The sequence below is a fragment of the Anas acuta genome, chromosome 3 (genome assembly GCF_963932015.1).
Source record: "Anas acuta chromosome 3, bAnaAcu1.1, whole genome shotgun sequence".
NCBI classification, from domain to species: Eukaryota; Metazoa; Chordata; class Aves; order Anseriformes; family Anatidae; genus Anas; species Anas acuta.
This window is the reverse complement of record NC_088981.1, coordinates 83,591,387-83,610,234: the sequence shown is the minus strand read 5'-3', so window position 1 is coordinate 83,610,234 and position 18,848 is coordinate 83,591,387. Positions and strand designations below refer to the sequence as shown.

General features: G+C 37.3%; 1 long non-coding RNA gene across 3 annotated transcripts; it reads left to right on the top strand.

Annotated features, from left to right (window-relative positions):
- Positions 1-13,758: 13,758 nt before the first annotated feature.
- On the top strand, positions 13,759-18,564 carry LOC137854543 (uncharacterized). 3 transcript variants are annotated; one of them, XR_011095221.1, is made up of 4 exons: positions 13,759-13,866; positions 14,442-14,547; positions 15,044-15,165; positions 16,037-18,564. It is a non-coding gene; the product is annotated as an uncharacterized lncRNA (long non-coding RNA). The 3 variants fall into 3 exon arrangements; XR_011095222.1 differs by having other exon boundaries at positions 13,760-13,866; positions 14,445-14,547; XR_011095223.1 differs by having other exon boundaries at positions 13,775-13,862.
- The last annotated feature ends 284 nt before the right edge of the window (positions 18,565-18,848 follow it).

Below are 18,848 nucleotides of genomic sequence, written 5' to 3'. Positions count from 1 at the left end.
AGTTCTCTCTCTGTAATGCTTTAAGTAAATCACTTCATACAATATGAATAAATACAGGTGAAAAGCAGTAACACATGAGAATCAAGTAGTCAGGTTAAGTCAAGGGTTTGGAGACTTTCTTCTGTGAACCAAAGATTTATGATTTATATTTTAGATAAATGATTCAATGCAATGTTGAGTCAGATATAATTGGAATATATATATATATATATATATATATATATATGTAATTTTTAATGGGAACGGATATACCTGTGGTAACACTGTGTTCTTTCCTGGAAACACAACATTAGTGGGATGCTGCTAGTCTTGTCCTGATGTCTAGGCTTGTTGAAGATGTAGAACACTGCAGAGTTCAGAAGGCTACAAAGCAATCAAGAGTTTGGGGAAAAAAACCCTTCTGCTGTGAAGCTTTAGTAGCCTAAGGTTGCTCTATTTGTTTTAACCAAAGAGAATACTGAGAGGTGAACCAGTCACTTTACACCATCATTGGCAGGTAGAAAGCAAGTCTCACAGCTTGCCAGTCTACTTTGGAAAGTACTCTATGACCCACTGTCTGAAAGTTGACTTTTGACAAGGTGGTCTTAAGAATAAGGTAAAATTTCCTACTGATAAGCATAGGAAAACCTTGAAACAGCTTCCTAGGGTGGAAGGGGAATGAGGGTTGCGGTCAGTATGTAGCCATAGAATAGAATTATTTAGGTTAGAAAAGACCTCTAAGGTCATCTAGTCCAACCTTTAACCTAGCACTGCCAAGACCACCATAAAATCATTGCACTAAGCACCACATCTACACATTTTTTGAAGACTTCCAGGGATGTTAACTCAACCACTTCCCTGGGCAATCTGTTCCAATACTTCACAACCCTTTCAGTAAATAATTTTTTCCTAATATCCAACCTAAACCTCCCCGGTACAACTTGAGACTGTTTTCTCTTGTCTTATCACTGAGTGTTTGGGAGAAAAGCCTGATCCCCATCTCGCTACAGCCTCCTTTAAGGTAATTGTAGAGCACAATAAGGTCTCCCCCAAGCCTCCTTTTCTCCAAGCTAAAAAAAAACAACTCCCTCCACCACTCCAACTTGCTCTCTAGACCCTTCACCAGCTTTGTTATCCTTCTTTGGACACCCTCTAGGGCCTTTATGTCCTTCTTGTAGTGAGGGGCCCTAAACTGAACACAGTACTTGACGTGCAGCCTCACCAGAGTGGATTGTACAGGGGGACAATCACTTCCTTATTCCTGATGGCTACATTATTCCTGATACAAACCAGGATGCCATTGGCCTTCTTGGACACCTGAGCATGCTGCTGCTTCATATTCAACTGGCTAATGTTTTGTCTCTGCTGCTTCTTCCTCCTCACACTTCTCCCTTGCTCCAGCCTGGGGTCCCTGCTGTAAGTTTTAGCCTTTTGAGAACTGCTCCTGTGTAGGCTTCTCTCCATGGGCCACAGTTCCTGCCAGGAGCTTGCACCTACAATCAAGAGATACATTTTAATTCTGGTATTTTATGCTCATTGGTAGAGGAAAAGATGCAGAATGGCCTGAAAGACAAAACAAGGAATCTGCTGAACCGTTGTGGTCAGCCTTCCCTGTGATCTGGACCTGGCCTATGCAGATCACTTCCCAGAAATGCAGGAGACAAACATATGCCTGATCCACTAATAAGAAGTCTCCAAGAAAAATTACTGCTAGGGACTGAGTTCAGGAGTTTACAATAAATATAGCCAATACTAAGGATAACCTTAAAATAGTCTTACCAATGACTGCAGACCTAAAGTGGAGTTTGGGACTGGGAAAATAATATTTCTCTTTTCAATGATCTAAGATTTTGTAGCCTGTCTCTCCCCACAGCACTACCTCTCCCCACTCTTGCAAGGTGAGGTATATTCTATTGGAGCAAAAACTTCCCACCTGTCAGTTTCTTTCCATCAGAAATGTCTTTAGCATTAAAGGTGCTTTCTGGGTTTTGTTCATTACTAGTTTGAAAACATCTAGACTCTGGGGACCAAAATACTTATGTTGCTCCCTAGTTACTGAACTCAATAACTTACTGCAATGCCATCACCTATGAAACAGAAGAGGTCAATGCAGATCATCTATTGCTCTCTTCTGACCTTAAACTCCACAGAAAAATGTAGTTTAAAATGTTTTCTGGGCTAACCAGACAGAACTGCTGACAGAAGAGGATCAGCCAGCATAATCTTTTCACGCCCCATGGTAAAAAAAAATGTGACAGCATGCAATTAATTTTATAAAAGCCAGTGAGTGACAGCAGCTGAGTAGCTACTTTACCTGCTAGCAATTTATGTTGCATTCAGAATGGGGCGTTAGAGACAAAAGGGCTCTTTGTCACAATGCTCGCTCATGTCTGTGATCAGACTATAATGGTGAAATAATACCATAATGGCTTGTGTGTACAAAGATGATAAAAATATTGCTTTCAAGTAGTCTGAAATATTACTTGTTCCACAATGTGGTGCCCTACAGAACCCCCTCTAGCCATGTAATCTAGTCTTCTATTGAAGACTTTTTATATCAAATATATAAACTCGTTTGCATTATATCATTTTAACTCTCACAGAATCACAGAATTTTCTAGGTTGGAAGAGACCTCAAGATCATCGAGTCCAACCTCTGACCTAACACTAACAGTCCCCACTAAACCATATCCCTAAGCTCTACATCTAAACGTCTTTTGAAGACTTCCAGGGATGGTGACTCCACCACCTCCCTGGGCAGCCCGTTCCAGTACCTAAAAACCCTTTCAGTAAAGAAATTCTTCCTAACATCTAACCTAAAACTCCCCTGGCGTAACTTTAGCCCATTCCCCCTCGTCCTGTCACCAGGCACATGGGAGAACAGGCCAACCCCCACCTCGCTACAGCCTCCTTTAATGTACTTATACAGAGCAATAAGGTCACCCCTGAGCCTCCTCTTCTCTAGGCTGAACAAGCCCAGCTCCTTCAGCCGCTCCTCATAGGACTTGCTCTCCAGGCCCCTCACCAGCTTCGTCGCCCTTCTTTGGACCCGCTCAAGCACCTCGATGTCCTTCTTGTAGCGAGGGGCCCAAAACTGAACACAGTACTCGAGGTGCGGCCTCACCAGAGCCGAGTACAAAAGTAATCTCAAAGTAATCTCCCCAAACACTCCAAAAAAGGTGCTTGTTAACATAAATGAGTCCAAAAAAAAAAAAAAAAGTTAAGGATGTTTTCAAACTACAGTAAGCGAAAATTGAAGGATACTTTGAGATCAAAATCTATGACAAGAAAAAATTATAAATATGTATGTAAAAACCTCCCCTAACATAAGTAGATCAATACTGATTAACAGCTGCAGACCAATTAATTCCTTATCTTTGAACGACTCCCTAATAATTTCCTGATCTGAAACAATCCCCAGTCCTGCCCATGCTTAGGTACACCATGTGTAACTGCAGGGGCTACAAGCGCTCTCTGAGGAAGTGAGTTATTGAGTTGAAATCAGATTATTGACACAGATGCACACCCCCAGAGAACTCCAACTTACTGTTCCAAACAGCCTGCAGGTGCACCAGTAGGTCAACAGCATGACTGTACATCACATCTCCTTGCCTCTACTGCTTCAGGGCTGAAGCCAGGAGCTTGGCAGTGAAACTGGGTTATTTATTTACCTACTGATAGACAGGACAGAAGTGGGAGGAGTAACCACTTGAGGAACACCTTGGAAACAGGCATGAGAGTCACAAAAACAATGCTTTTTTAAACAATATTTAGTGTTGCTCTGTTGCTGAAAAGACTTGCAGAGTCCCAGATCACATTGAAAGAGATGTCTGGAAGAGAACATTGAGTGATTTCTTCCCCTGTTATTCATTTTTTTTATTTTGTGCGCAGTTCTTGCAGCCAGTATTTTTGAGGAATTAAGCAAGAATTAAAAAAAACAGAGTCAGAGAACAAACACTTGAGTTTTTGGAGAATGAGATGTATAATGAGATGTTTAAATACTGCTGTAAAGACCAAAAGTATAAAAAATAATCACAAAGTAAAGTGGAGAAATTAACTAGTGTTTGATGGTGACTCTTTGGTCAGTATTTTCCAGAAGAAGTCCTTAGTCTATGGAATGTCCAAGGCTGGAGAGAGAGGGAGAGGATAAGGTTGATACCAGGGGACAGGCTACAAATCCATTCCTATTTTTTCTTTCTTAGCATTGGTTATTGGTACTGCTTCCTGGGCCCCTGAGATGGTAGATCCCTCCTTATATCACTGTGACAAGATATCTCCAGTGCACATTTTCTTCAACACTGTAGACTGGGAGCAAGGTGCATGAAGAGTTGAAGAGTGTGAGAGGGCCAGGTGATGATATCTGGTCACTGAAATCCTTCTGCAGACAAGAAATACATTTCAGTCTGCTCTGACTTCAAGGAGATTGCAAATGTCAAGAATATGAAATGATTCAAGCAGAAAAGAAGAGGTTTTAGCTGTAAGGATTTTAGACCAGCCCTGACTGGAATCTTTTTTTTTTTTTTTTTTTTCCATTTGTGCATGATGTTATTGTTCTAGTGCAAACACCTCAATGTCAATATCTGAGACAATTCCTCTAGTCATGCAGGTTGCTGCAGAGAACATATGTTTCTAAGATGATCCTCTTCAAAGTTAGATGCCCTGAGAAAACATCCCAGCCTAGGGAAGTTTCTTTCTCTCTCTCTCTCTTTTTTTTTTTTTTTTTTTTTTTTTTTTTTGACTGTGAAAGGAGCTTAAATAAAATAGTTCTGACACAAACTCTTGCATGCATGCTGCAAATGTTTATGGTAGGGCAGTATCTGCGTTCTAGACAACGTACTGGGGAGCTTGGATATTAGAGAGGGCTGAACTGGCTACTATTTGTACTAGACAATGAAATGCCATTTAAATTGATATCTTTCATGGGCTGTTGTTGAAACTTCAGTTAGAATATCATTTAGAAGAGTTAGAATTGATCAGCTCTGTTAAAACGAAATGCTTTAACGGTTCAAAATAACTTCTAGTTTAGAGTTTTTGGTTTTTTTTTTTTTCATGTTTATATACATATCATGAAAAATCAAAATAAAATGACTTTTTTTTTTTTAATTCAGTGGGATTTTTTTTTATTATTTTATATATATATATTATTTCATTTTAGAGTGGGATATCCAGTGAAACAATGGACAGGGTTAATAAAACCCAAATCCTCCAGGATTAAACTGCACCTCTTCAAATGGGCTATGCTTCCTTTCTTTTCTTCGTACATCTTTTACTTTAGAAGTGATACAGACAAAAGCAAACAAAACTTTTGCAGGAGTTTTAAATCTGATGAGTAAGTTACCAAAAGTTTAGTTATCTGATACAATTCAATTTATTATATTTTAAATTTATTTTTTATTTTTAGGAAGGTAAATAATCTTTAATTATGTCAGTCTGAGTGCAAACAACTTCAATAAAAAGAGCAGTGTGACCAATCAGTTGCACCTCTTTCATTGTCTGTGCTGAAAATATTGAAAATTAAACTGAAAAGAAAAAATGAGTAAGTGGTCTGTTACTGAAGGGTTGAAGGGTGACAAGCTTTGAGCTTAAGCAGCACACTGCAGTGACTAATATGATGTAACAGACAAAATGGATTAAGAAGATGTTGCCTGCGGAGAATACACATGGTAAAAAGTGAAGTTTTTTTATTATTATTTATTTTTATTTATTTATTTATTTATTTTTATGGTGGCATTCGGGTAAGTGTCACAAAGGTGAACTGTGAAAAATTAATCTTTGGAATTGTCTAATCAATGTGATAGCAAATCCACATGAAAATATACTTTTCTTCCTGCTTCACCATCTCAAAAGTGGGTATCTCCTTCAATAATAAAATATAACCAAGGGAATAGAGAGGTTTTCTTTTAAACACTTTTTTTTTTTTTTTTTTCTGCTTAGCAAGAGTATTAAATTAATTAACTTTTATTTTTAAATGATTTTTATTTAAAACTAGTTTTATTTCAAACTCTGTATGTGAAAGGCCCACCTTGAAAAACACTTTAAGAAAATTAGTTCTGGGTTTTATGCAAACCACCTTAGAAATCCTTTCTGGTAATTCAAGGCAATTGACTTAAGATACTATTACAGCAGTGTGGAGGATCTGAGGGACCATGCTGTCTATATGTGGACAATAATTACAGTGCCTGGCAGCAACTTCAGTCTTGCTGTTGAGGCTGTGTGGAGTCACTTTGCACGTGGGCAGATCGATTCAGGGTGCATGCAATTCAGGTCTTTGTTTGAGAAGCTGTTAATTAGTTTTGGAGATCTTGGTAAAAGTCAGGGTATTACACCTACGCTTCATAAAGACATTGCAAAATAGGAATGAGATCCCTGCTATCTCAGTGCTTTCTCCTTTCTGAGAATTTTTTTTTTTTTCTTTTTTTTTTTTTTTTTAAACTGGGAAGCTGCTTTAAACACTGTGTACAATAAATCATTGAACAGTTGCCATTGTCAGACTGAGTCTCAGACATTATCATAGTTAATTATAAAAGTGACTAAAATTAAAAAGAATCAGAAGAAAGTAAAATGAAAAATAGGTATTTTTTTTCTTAAATGTTTATTCTTCTAAGCTTTTTTTTTTTTTTTTTTTTTTTTTTTTCTTCTAGTCCTAGTCCAACCCTTTATTTCAGACTATTCTAAATGTGTATAGGAGTTGAGCAGCAATTGGGGCAGACAGAGTTTTGCTTGAAAAAAAAAATAATAGAAGTTTAAAAATGTAACATTTAGCAAATGTCAAAACGTACTTTAGGCCAAGTTATGACTTGGTGCTGCTGGGGGTTAGTGCTTTTGACGTCAATGGAATGGTTCCCATTTCCAGTAGGTGAACACCCAGCCCACTAGTCCAATGTTTACATCATATACACCATAGTGAAGATAAAGGAAAACTGAGAGAGCTTTATCTATTTACCTAAGATAAAATGCAAAATGATTTTTATTTTATTTTTTTTTTTTATGGGTGAGTGCTATAAACCTCTTGCTTGAGTGCATGTGCTCAAATAAAAGGCTACATTGTTTGCCCTGTTCTGTATGGTCTGTTGAATTATCAGAACTGGTTAGCTGTTTATCACAAATACAGTGGGCTCTGTACTTTGACCTTTGGTTCAGAATTCATCCTTTGAAGTGTTCATTATTTCTCCAGATTGGACGGAAATACTTCTTTTGTGTATGGACTGGCCAAAAGTTCTTTCTTCAAATATTGCTTGATAGTCATAATCTGTGATCTTTTTCTGGTATTGGAAGATTTTATGTCTGTAAATGAATGAAGACAACTCTACATGGCTACTTCTCTAACACATCCCCAAGGCCCACCTATTGCTGAAGTTGTGCCAGTACAGAGCTCAAAGTGGCTGAAGCTCTTTCCTTATTTGTCTTCAGTATTTCTATATTTAGTAAGAGTAAATTCAATGAAATGGCTGAAGTGATTCAGGAGACTTTCAGATGGCAAATCCATGCAAGTAAAAATAATCACTTCGTATATTTCTGTAATATATAATCTTATTGACTTCTGCGTGTCTGTCTTCACTCTTGCCTACCTCATTCAATAATGAATCAAATGTTCTTCTTCTTCCACTATGAAAGTCCACATCACTTTTCTTTCTGAAACTCCTCTCCAGTGCCTACTTCTCCTTCAGTTCTCACTGTTCTTTGTTTTCAATCCATGTACAATTCAGCCTGAGTGGTCTTATTTCCTCCCATGACTTCTGGTCAATACAAACTCAGTTGTCTTAGTTGCTTTTCTGTGTGTCACCACATACTCAACAGGACCTCCTCATTGTTGTTCTTCTGTTTTGAAGAAAACATCCTTTCAATTTACCACTCAAAATCTGACTTCCATACTGGTTCGTTGACCCCAATTCAGATCTCTCTAAGCTGATTTCTTATGCATAGATACATGCCTGCCAGAGATAAATACCTGCTTTGTGAGAAAAAGATGTGTTATATTGCCTTTTGAAGCACTTGCATGGTATATTTGCTCCTAAAAAAGGCTAAGCTCCTAAACTCTTGCTGTTGCAACTTGGAGTAGCTTGGTTCACAGCACAGGGTCCTAATGATACAAGATACAGTTTTAAGCACAATAATCTGCAACAGGATTACTTTTAAGAATATACCTTTGATTTTTTTGTTTAATTTTTGTAAATCAACAACTATATATCATGGTCAAGTGTACCATGGCAACAAAGAATTAAATAATTGACATAATGGAGTATTGCTTCCAGCATTACAGCAACAGTTCACATCTTTTGAAATTCCAGTAGCTATGTGGGGGACACTTCATTGCTGTTCCCCATTGTCTATCTACAGGTTTAAGGCCCTACCTCATGTGTTGGTACGAGGTAGTAGTATACACTGCCTTATTCCAACCACTTCTTTGGTATCTTCTACAGAGAAGGAAAAATATCTTTCACCCAAAAGCTTTCCAGTGGTAACCTATTCTTGTTCTACTGATTTCTGCATGTTTGATCCTTTTTAGTGCTTAGATAAATAAAACCTTTGTTTCAAGGAATTTGAAATGTTTGGTTTCTGTTTCTAGAGCCAGGTGGATGACCAGGGTGAAGAAAGAAACCATTCTTTCTGAGCCAGGAAAACCTTCAAGGAGGCTCAGAACAGCCTAAATCCCTTGGGTTTAGAGAGAAAGCAGGAACAAGAAACAACTTCTGTAGCGGAAAAGCTCTTTCAGTGTGTGTGGGGGCCTCAAATGGTTTCATTTGTTCTTCAGCCATTTAAACCTTTAAAAACATCCTGCTATGATAAGATTTCTGTATTAACAGTGTTCAGTTTACAACTCCTTGCTACTGAATTTAAAAACTAGAAGACATTTCAGTACCTATTCTCTATGCTCTCTTTTTATGCTCTGCTCTTTACAAGATGGAAAGAGGTGCTTCACTTACTCCTTAGCTGGCAATGTTGTAAGAATCTGCTGGGGACTGCTTTTCCTTGTTTTCCATACACAGAGCAGATTAATGAAAATGAGAAGGTAGGAAAAGTAGGGAAAGTGTGGGCCCACTGACCCATTTCTTCAGATAGTGTAGTGTGGCACCCTGTTAGTCCAAGCATCAGATGCAATCTCTGGACTACTTCTTCCTCATTGGTGTGGCACAACAATTTTCTGCTGTGCACTTCCATCCTCTCTACACTCTCCCACTAGGTAATTGAAGACAATAAATAAATCCCCCAGGCATTTGCTTTTCCAGGTGTAACAAATTCAGGTTTCTCAACCTCTCTGAATACATTTTGAGCAGCTCGGCCAGCTTGGTATACATGTATATCTGCTGAACCTGCTGTAATGCTAATGTCTTTCTTGCACTGGACACAGTACTTCAGGTGTTGTCCCACAAGCACTGAATGGAGGGAAAAGAACACTCTAGGTATGTTGAGAATGCCCTCACTTTCAGTGCTGCCAGGACATATTGTTGGCTTACATTCAGCTTGTTGTCTGCAATGGCCTCCATTGTCTCTACAGAACAGATCCTGCTCTGCAGAACAACTCCAAAGAGAGTCAACTCCCAGTCCTTCCTTGCTTGCCTTGGCATCCAGGGGGGCCAACCCTATCCTGGAGTGCATCAAGGATGTCTTTGCCTGCTGGTTGAGGGAAGGGATTGTCCTGCTCTATTCTGCACTAGTGCAGCCTCACCTTGAGTACTGAATGCAGTCTTGGGTGCCACAGTGTGACAAAGATATGAAACTCTTAGAGAGCGCCCAAAGCAGGGCTATGAAGATGGTGGAAAGTCTGAAGTGGAAGGCATATTAGTGGCAGCTGAAGTCCCTAGGTTTGTTCAGCCCAGAACAGATAAGTGAGGGGAGGCCTCATGGTGGCCTGCAGCTTCCTCAAGGAGCGGAGGGGCAGGCGCTGAGCTCTGCTCTCTGGGGAACAGTGATAGGGACCAAGAAAATGGCTTGAAGCTGCAACAGGGGCAGTTCAGGCTGGATATCAGGAAAAGGTTCTTCACTGAGAGAGAGGTTGGGCACTGGAACAGGCTCCCCAGGGAAGTACTCGGGGCACTAAGCCTGCCAGAGTTCGTGTTTGGACAACACTCTTAGACACGTAGTCTGATTTTTTGTGTGGTCCTTTGGGGACCCAGGAGTTGGACTTGATGATCCTTGTGGGTCCATTCCAGCTCAGAATATCCTGTGATTCTATGATTCTTACTGATGCATAAGGTTATTCTGCTTCAGGTAGAAGACTATTGCCTTTTTTTTTTTTAGAACTTTTTTCTCAGTTCATTTTGCAACCAGTTCACATCACAATGTATAAAATGTTTCCCTATCTTCTTGTTGTCAACAAAATTACTAAGGAAACATTCCGCTTTGATGCCCAGGTTATTAATGAGAATCTTAAATAATACTGACCCCTGAGAAGTGGCACTCATGCTCAGTCTCACCGTGCCAATGCTCATGTGTGTGGTATCAGACCTAATGTACCGTGGGTTTTAGTGTAGATGCGTTTATCTACCAAGCTGTACTTTTACAATCAATGAGGAGATTTAATTTGCGGTTGTTTCAGTAAGATCTGAATCATCTTTACTTTGAAGTTATTCCATAGATGTCTGCCCATCCTAAACTACACCAAGCTTAGATATCAAACACAAAGTTTGGTCAGAATTTGTTTTTACCAGTGAGAATGTGAAATTGTTAATGTAACCAAGTCCGGTGTAAGGGAATCATTTTAAAATATCATCTTTCCAATCTAGATCATATATTTACATTGTGGTCTTCTGACCACTTGGGCACATTAAGAACTTTTTCCAGGTTCTAGGGCAGTTCATTCCAGTAAGCTATTTTCCATTTAACAATATGAAAAAAGAATGTTTTTCTTTTTCTAATATACAAATCTTAGCACACTGGCAAAATACATTTTTCTTTATATATAATTCCTTCTGGAGTTTCTCTCTCTGAAACTTTATACACCACATGTGAATGTTGTATGTAGTTTTGAGTCCATAATAGTCATATCGCACTTACATATTGCACTTCTCTTCCTTTCAGCACAAGACTGGTTTCCACATCCCTCAGAAGTACCTAACTAATATTATGGGGCAAATCTGCTTTTCTTTGCTGACAGAATCTTTTGACACACAAATCCTCTTTTTTGAGGGGATTGTTGCTTTTTTTTTTCTCTCTTTTAAATAAGAAACAGATAGTCTGGGAGCTTTTCATGGCACATTTTGTTTGTTTTCAACAAATGGAAAATGATTATAAATGATACTGTTTCCTAATGATCTACAGTGGGTATAGTCAAATGACAGGTCTAAACAAATCCATTTCTATAATCTTCTGTTGCCAACAGCCTAAAGCACTCATCAGTTGATCCCCTTTAAGCTCAAAGAAACCATTTTCTGCTTACTTCAGTCTCTTGCCTTTCCCAGACTACCAGAACAACTTACTTCATGTCTTTTACTTTCATAAACTTTTCTCCACTTTCCTGGGTATGGGGATGAGAATGAAATGGGCAAACACAGAAAAAAAGGAATAAGAAAGGGCTGATTTTATTCTGCTTTTCTTTTTTGAAAACTGGTACAACAAATGCTTCTTCTCCCATTACATATTACAGGTGGACAGCTGCTTCTTTACACAGTATTGGACAGAGCCTTAGTACTAGACAGACCATAATATTTGTTAAAGATGTCAACGGTATTGCCATTTGCTAAGTAGGAGCAAATGCTGCCTGTGGCAAAGAGCTTTTGTGCTGCAGCATGTGAGCTTATTTTTCCAGCACTTTAATTTCCAGACTAGAAATCTATCCAGTTCTTTTCTTAATGTTGTGATCTTTTGCTTTGAGAAAAAAAGGCAAGGTTGAAGAAGAAATATTGTTGAAAATTTCTAGGTTGAATAATTCTTAATTCCTGTTCTTAGGGAACTATAATTTTATTTTTTTATTTCTGGACATAATGAAGTCTGTCAAATTGCCCTACCAGTGCTCCAACCATCCCTAGGACACATGAGCCATTCTATTGCTTTTTTCTTGACTATCTCCAATTTTCATATTTTGATATTTGTGTGGGAAGTTTATGTAATGTCTGATGCAATTCTAAATGAAAAGTCATAAATGTATCTGACAAATCACCTCTCATCACCTATGTACCAAGAATACATATGGATGAATTAAGCCAGGAGCTTCCTCATGTTGAAGAACAATATCAAGACTCTCTTGACAAAGGAAAAAACACAAGAGATCTTTGAAAGTCTTTGAAAAAAATCTCAAGTTTGTTTCCAAGTATTGTTTCTACAGTTCCCATCTAAACCACACAAGAAGATTTCAAGCTGGTTTAGAATATGTATTTCAGATGAATAACTGAATTATCACTAGCAGAAGTAGAAACAAATGATGACGAAACCCTTCTAAAGTCAATTTTTGCAAATGTCCCCCTGGAAAGTGTCGTGGTTTGACCCGGCCGGCAGCTAAACACCACGCAGCCGTTCGCTCACCCTCCCCCCTCCCTCTCTGGGACGGGGGAGAGAAATGGAAAGTGAAGCCCGTGAGTTGAGATAAAGACAGTTTAATAAGACAGGAAAATAATAATAACAAAATAATAATAACAATAATAACAATAATGATACAATGGTGATAATACGAAAGTAATAATAGTATGTACAAACAAGTGATGCACAATGCAATTGCTCACCACCCGCTGACCGATGCCCAGCCTAACCCCGAGCAGTCCGGCCCCCTCCCCCCGGCTAGCCACCCCTATATATTGTTTAGCATGACGTCAGATGGTATGGAATACCCCTTTGGCTAGTTTGGGTCACCTGTCCTGGGTCTGTCCCCTCCCAGCTCTTACTGCACCCCCAGCCTGCCCGTTGGCAGGACAGAGCAAAAGGCTGAGATGTCTTAGTATAAGCACTGCTCTGCAACAATTAAAGCATCGGGGTGTTATCAGCACTCTTCTCATCCTAAGCCAAAACACAGCATTCCACCAGCTACTAGGAAGAAAATTAATTCTGTGCTAACTGAAACCAGGACAGAAAGAAAAAAATAAATCCCTTTGCTCTGTTTGACAGAAGTGTATATAGTACAATTCCCTTTAGCCATAAAACATAGGAAGATTCTCCTTTGTGAAGGCAGATACTGAGGTAGAATGCATTTTTTCCACATCTGACCTTTACCTGACATTTATATAGTTGATAGCAGGGTGAAATAAGTCTGGATTTTCAAAAAGAGTTTTTTTTTTTTTTTTTTTTTTTTTTTTTCCCTCATGGTCTACTTATAGACTAGTATATATTTAACCTTCCTTTGGGCCTTCAGCTGTTATTTTTTCTGTACATTATATTTCATGGAATTAATTGCTATATGAGAATGGTCCTTTTAAGACTGATACTGAATTATCATCACTGGTGTGTTTTGACTTCTAGCAGAAGGACTCTAGTAAAACTGGAGCTCTCCCTTCCCATTATTATTAGCTAGGTACAATGTCTGCGTATAGCTGTGCAATTAAATTTCAAACAGTTTGCACATATATTTTAAAAGAAGTCAAGAAGATCATTGATTAATGTAAATTACCAGTGTTCAAAGAAACATTGAAATTTGTACTGCCAGCTCCAGTAAATACAATGTAGAAAAGCAAACTATTTTAACATTTCAGTTTAGCTTATTGTACATCAAGGAACACACTCTGTGTCATATGTTTTGAACTCTACTGAAGATGGAGCTAGAGTAAAGGCAATTCCAATTACATTACAACTCATGCAAATTATCTTGGAGGCTAGGCGTTCCTGGGCTTGTCCTGTACTTGGATAAAAGACCATCTGGAAGTCCCAGTTGCAGTAGGCACAAGCCAAGACATTGTGGCTGAATACTAGACCACAGAAAGTGAATGAGTTAGAAGACTACATTCTACTCCTCATCACTGGTGGGTGAGTCAGAGCGATGAAGTTACCGATGCTGTTTTCGTTCCTTCAGTGAGAAATGTCTCAGGAGAATACTGCAAATTAAAAACTCTAATATTAGAAAGTGAAGTTATATGAAACTTAAGCTCCATAGGAATCTTTAACCAGGGTTAAACAATCCTACCCTCTACAATGTCTCTGAAAAATCTTACACACTTACCAAAACTTGGCAGTATTTCTGTACTGGAGTTGACATAGGACAAATAGATTGGTGTTCTGGTGCTGCTGCTCTTGCCTATCAGGCAAGTCCTGGGTAGTATGACTGGAATGTGAACTTTTCTTCTTCTGCCTTCTGTATTTTTACAGAAGTGAAGAGCTTTTTTTTGGGACCTTTTTTAGTGGAGAAACTGAAAAGTCTTACTTCTGAAACAAACAAACAAACAAACAAACAAACAAAAAAAAACATTTGACAACCATTTAAGTAATAGTACAGTGGGGGAAGTAGCCCTGAGCATTTAGGAACCTAACTTTTTATTTATTTATATTTATTTATTTATTTATTTTTATTTATTTATTTATTTATTATTATTATTATTTTAAAGCAGGAACCTTGTGTGGAAGATTCAGTAGATCAAGAAAAGCTCCCACTTCTTTCTGGGAAGAGAACTGGGGTGTGTGGAGAACTGATTAAAAACAGGAAGGATGGAGGTAAAGGAAGAAAGAAAAAGGGAAAATAGAAAGTGAACATGTAGAAAAACTCCCCTAGAGGAATAAAATAAAAAAAAAAAAGCATAAACTACTACTAAATCCTTTTAGGTGAAATCTTCTGTTCTATTTTTGCAATGAAACAATATTATAAATTAATGTCTGGATCATCTGTGCCAAATCACTAGCTCCAATATAAGATGAGACAATTTAAACACATTCAGAATTTGCAAAGAAGAAATTTAATATTTGGCCTGATAATAACAAGGTTGAAAGACACTTATTCTTATGGTCAGCTAGAAGATGTACAACTTTTAAGATGATAGACTGAATCATATAAAACTAGAATAATTAAGTCCAAGTGAAAAGCTACTGTGAACATTAACCATAATTCCCACCACCCAGATTCTGAATACGGCTGTTGCTCCAGGGTTGTTTTGCTGAATTTCTCTTCACTGAGTAACTCTTTTCACCCTTTCATTGTCTCCTTTTCTGGCAGGGAAGCACATTCTATGCTCCTGTAACTTAATTACAAACTCACAAACTTAACCATATTGCCATGGTCTAGTATCACCACAACCTGGCAGATGCCACTGACTGAAAACACAGATCTACTTTAAAGTAAGTCCGACAGATGCTCTGTTTCTGTATTTAAAAACACATTTTCCATGGCATGACAGCACTGTCTATACATCCTGGTTACTGACACCAAAGCTGCTTTGTGTGGTGATTTGATTTTCATCTCTCAGAAACTACATTTATTCAGAATAGATATTGCATGTAATGATTCTTATTTAAAGAGAGTCTGAATTTTTAAATACTTTTTAAATTATTATAATAATTACTGTAATATAATTGCCAATTAGGTTGCCTGCTTCAGAGAATGTGTTCTTTGATTTTAAACAGCTGTGATCCCATTTGCTTAGTTCTTTGTATCTTATGAAAAGGAAACAGGATCAGGAATGTTTTTGGAGATCTTCCTACTCATTAGATTAATGCTTTGATTCCTAAACTTTTGCTGTACACAGAAAAGCACGCATAAAGAATCTTCTCTCTGACACAGTGGGTTTGTTGCATTCCATTGTAAGCTATTATAACTTTATTGAAGTCTGTTGGGTTATAGTGCCTAAGACTAATATAAGCATGAGCTTGAGACTTTGCTGATACAAAACCTTGTGATTAGGGCACAAGGTTTGCCATAATGTGAGCTACAGAGAAATCAAAGGAATGCCAATTATATTTAAATTACTTGAATTTCCTGTCTTTTTTCTTTATTTGCCACTGAAGTTTTTTGAAACGTTGCCTTATAAATCTGTTCAAATGTATGCTGCATCCTTACACCTTTCAAAAAAGGTTTAAAAAGAGAGAGAACCTGGCCCACCATTGCCTAAACCTTTTCAAATGTAAAAAAAAAAAAAAGTGTCTCAGTATTTGAATTACCTAATTTCACCTAAACTTTTTTTTTTTTTTTTTTTTTTTTTTTTTTTTTCAGATGTTGAAAAGAAGAAATTCTCAGTGTTCCTATCAGCATCTATGCTACATAATTTCTTTCTTGTCCCATATGTAAACAGACAGGAATTAAGAATGGAAGGCTATGTCGAGGTTGCAGAAAGAACTATGAAACTGTGAAGCTGATTGGTTGACTAATTCAAGGGATGAAGTATGAATTAATCTTATATGAAAAAATAGGAATTCATACTGTAAAAAAGCAAGTATTTTAATATTAAAGAACAAAAATACAAGAAAAAATGGAGAGCAGTCAGTCTTTTCAATCCCATTTTTTAAGATTTGTCTACGCAGAGCTTCTTAGAAAGAAACTCTTCAAAATCCACCTTTTTAATGGGATCAAATAAGCTTATTTACAAATTTGATAATGGATTCTAAAAGAACTGTCAGTAATGAAAACTGTGTCTTGGTGAGAAAATATTCTCAACTGAGGACTGATGAAACCTGTTTTAAGTCACAGTTTATCATAGTAACTTCTAAATAACAAATTGTGAAATTATTATCTAATTTTTCTGGAACCTAACATATAGGTTTCCGTATAAAATTTTCATTGAAATGTTGTTTTTAAAAGGCCAAACCACTGACGATCAATAACCTTAAAACTGAAATAGATCAGTCTTCCTCTTCTTCTTCCACCACCTCCCCCCAGATCTTATAAAAGTTTAATCTCTCTCACAGCAATGTAGGTGCTAGGTGGTTTTATAAGAAAAGCTGTTAAATTACATTTCCATTCCAATAGCTCATTAAAACCTACCCAATAATTAAATATAACCTTCCAACTATCTTTTGGTTCTGTTTTGATGGCCCACCAATGGCTTGCCAGAGGCCCTGAGACACTATAGCTCATACCAGAAATTCATTTTCTCTTGAAATATGCTGTAGTTTCATTTGTTCTCTTCTATCCTTAATGGGCTGGTTGATACTTGATCCCAGAAATGAATAGGATAGGCTACAGTGAGTGTTTTAAAATCAAGGATGTGAGTCAAGGTGCAATCAGAGGTGTTTTTTAAAAGCCACAAATTCAGTAACTTCACTGGAAGTGGGATGTGAATTTCTCATTGAAAGAAAATGTTTGTGTTTCAACTTCAACAAGTGCTCTTGTAGTCTCAAACCAGAAAGTATTTAAATACTACTGGTAACACAGAGAAGCTGAGATGACACGGCACAGTCTCTGTAGAAACCATTCTAGAATTCCTTTCTGTATTGCTATAAGTTGTTTAAAACAAGCATTTTTTGTCCTTAGCTCTGTCAAAATATTGGGAAGTCATAAGGACTAACTAGTTTCAATTTTGCTCCTTGATAGCTAGATGAGAACAGGAGGAAATCTTGCATCTGATGACAGGCAATATCTGTCTTGTAGAGAAGACTGGATAGCTATGAATCTTCTCAAAATTAACATGTTATGTATCCCCTTGCATATCCATCGAAGTTTGTTCATAAACTCCAGCTTTGTCAACGTGTTTGGATGATGTTTTTTAATCAACAGAAGCAGCTCTGAATTCTTTTCTTTATTTTTCTTTAACTTTCCAGCTTTAGGATAAAAGCCTGACCCAAGCCTTCACTGCTTTTTTTTTTTTTTTTTTTGACTATTCTCTGTACTATTCTCTGAAAGCAGCAAACATATTTTTGCACTTCACACAGAAGAAATGTGATTACAGTAAATTCCCAAACTTCCTATAATTCTATAATCATTTTCAGTTCTTAGTGTTCTTATTTCCAAGATACCAAGTCAAAGTCTCATTGTCTGTCTGATGTGCTGTGAACCTTTTAATATAATTAGAAATTAAAACATCTGGAATAGCTATGTGATCCACAAAGTAGTGCATGAGTAGAGTCAATATAATAATGAATACATTTGTAAGAGTGCTGCAAAATTTGTTCCTCCTCTTAATTTATACCTAGTCATAATCTTTGTTTCTGTTTCAAAATTGTATGTAGATGACAGACCATGAGCGTAATAAGTACAGAGCAAATCCTTTATGGACAAAAGTCCATGGCTGTTGGTGGAGTCATTCAAGGTGGGACCTTTAAAATGGGACTGGACATTTTTGCATTAATGTTGACATTAATGTTGTATAGAAAGGTGAGTGATTCGCATTACTACCATGATTATGCTCAAAATCACAATAGTACTGGGATTTGAAACTATTTTATGTCTTATTGAATGTATATGTTTGAACTTCTATTTGTAAATATTTTTTTTACCTACACCATGCACATTTATAGCTACCTATCTATCCATTGACAAAAGTCTTAAATCATAATAATCCATGTCTAGACAGAAGATAAAGGGGGAAAGGGGAAAGATGGATTGATTAATCTAGTGATGGAGTTTAAGAAAGAATAACAAAGTCCTGCCATATGAAAAATGCTTTGGGGAAAATGTATGACATTTACCTTATTATACCAGAATATTAATAACAGTAAAAGCTAAGAAAAGGTTATCACTGACATTGAAAGCATTTTCATATTGTTGGAAAATTAATGTATTTTCCCACAAAATAAATAAATAAATAAATAAATAAATAAATAAATAAATAAATAGAAATCCAGTCTTCAGAAAATAAAAAAAAAAAAAAAAAGTAAAAGAGACTGCAAAAGGCTGTGCTGTTGGACAAAACCAGACACGCATTCTTCAGCCCTGGATGAAGAAAACTCTGGAGGAGGTGACACTGATGTCTGGGACTGCAAAGGTCATATTTATGTTACGTTGGTTTAGATGTTCTCTTTGGCATAGGAATCTGATATACTGCGCAGGTGTCTTGGTTGGAAATGCTGGGAAGAGCTGGGGCTGTAAT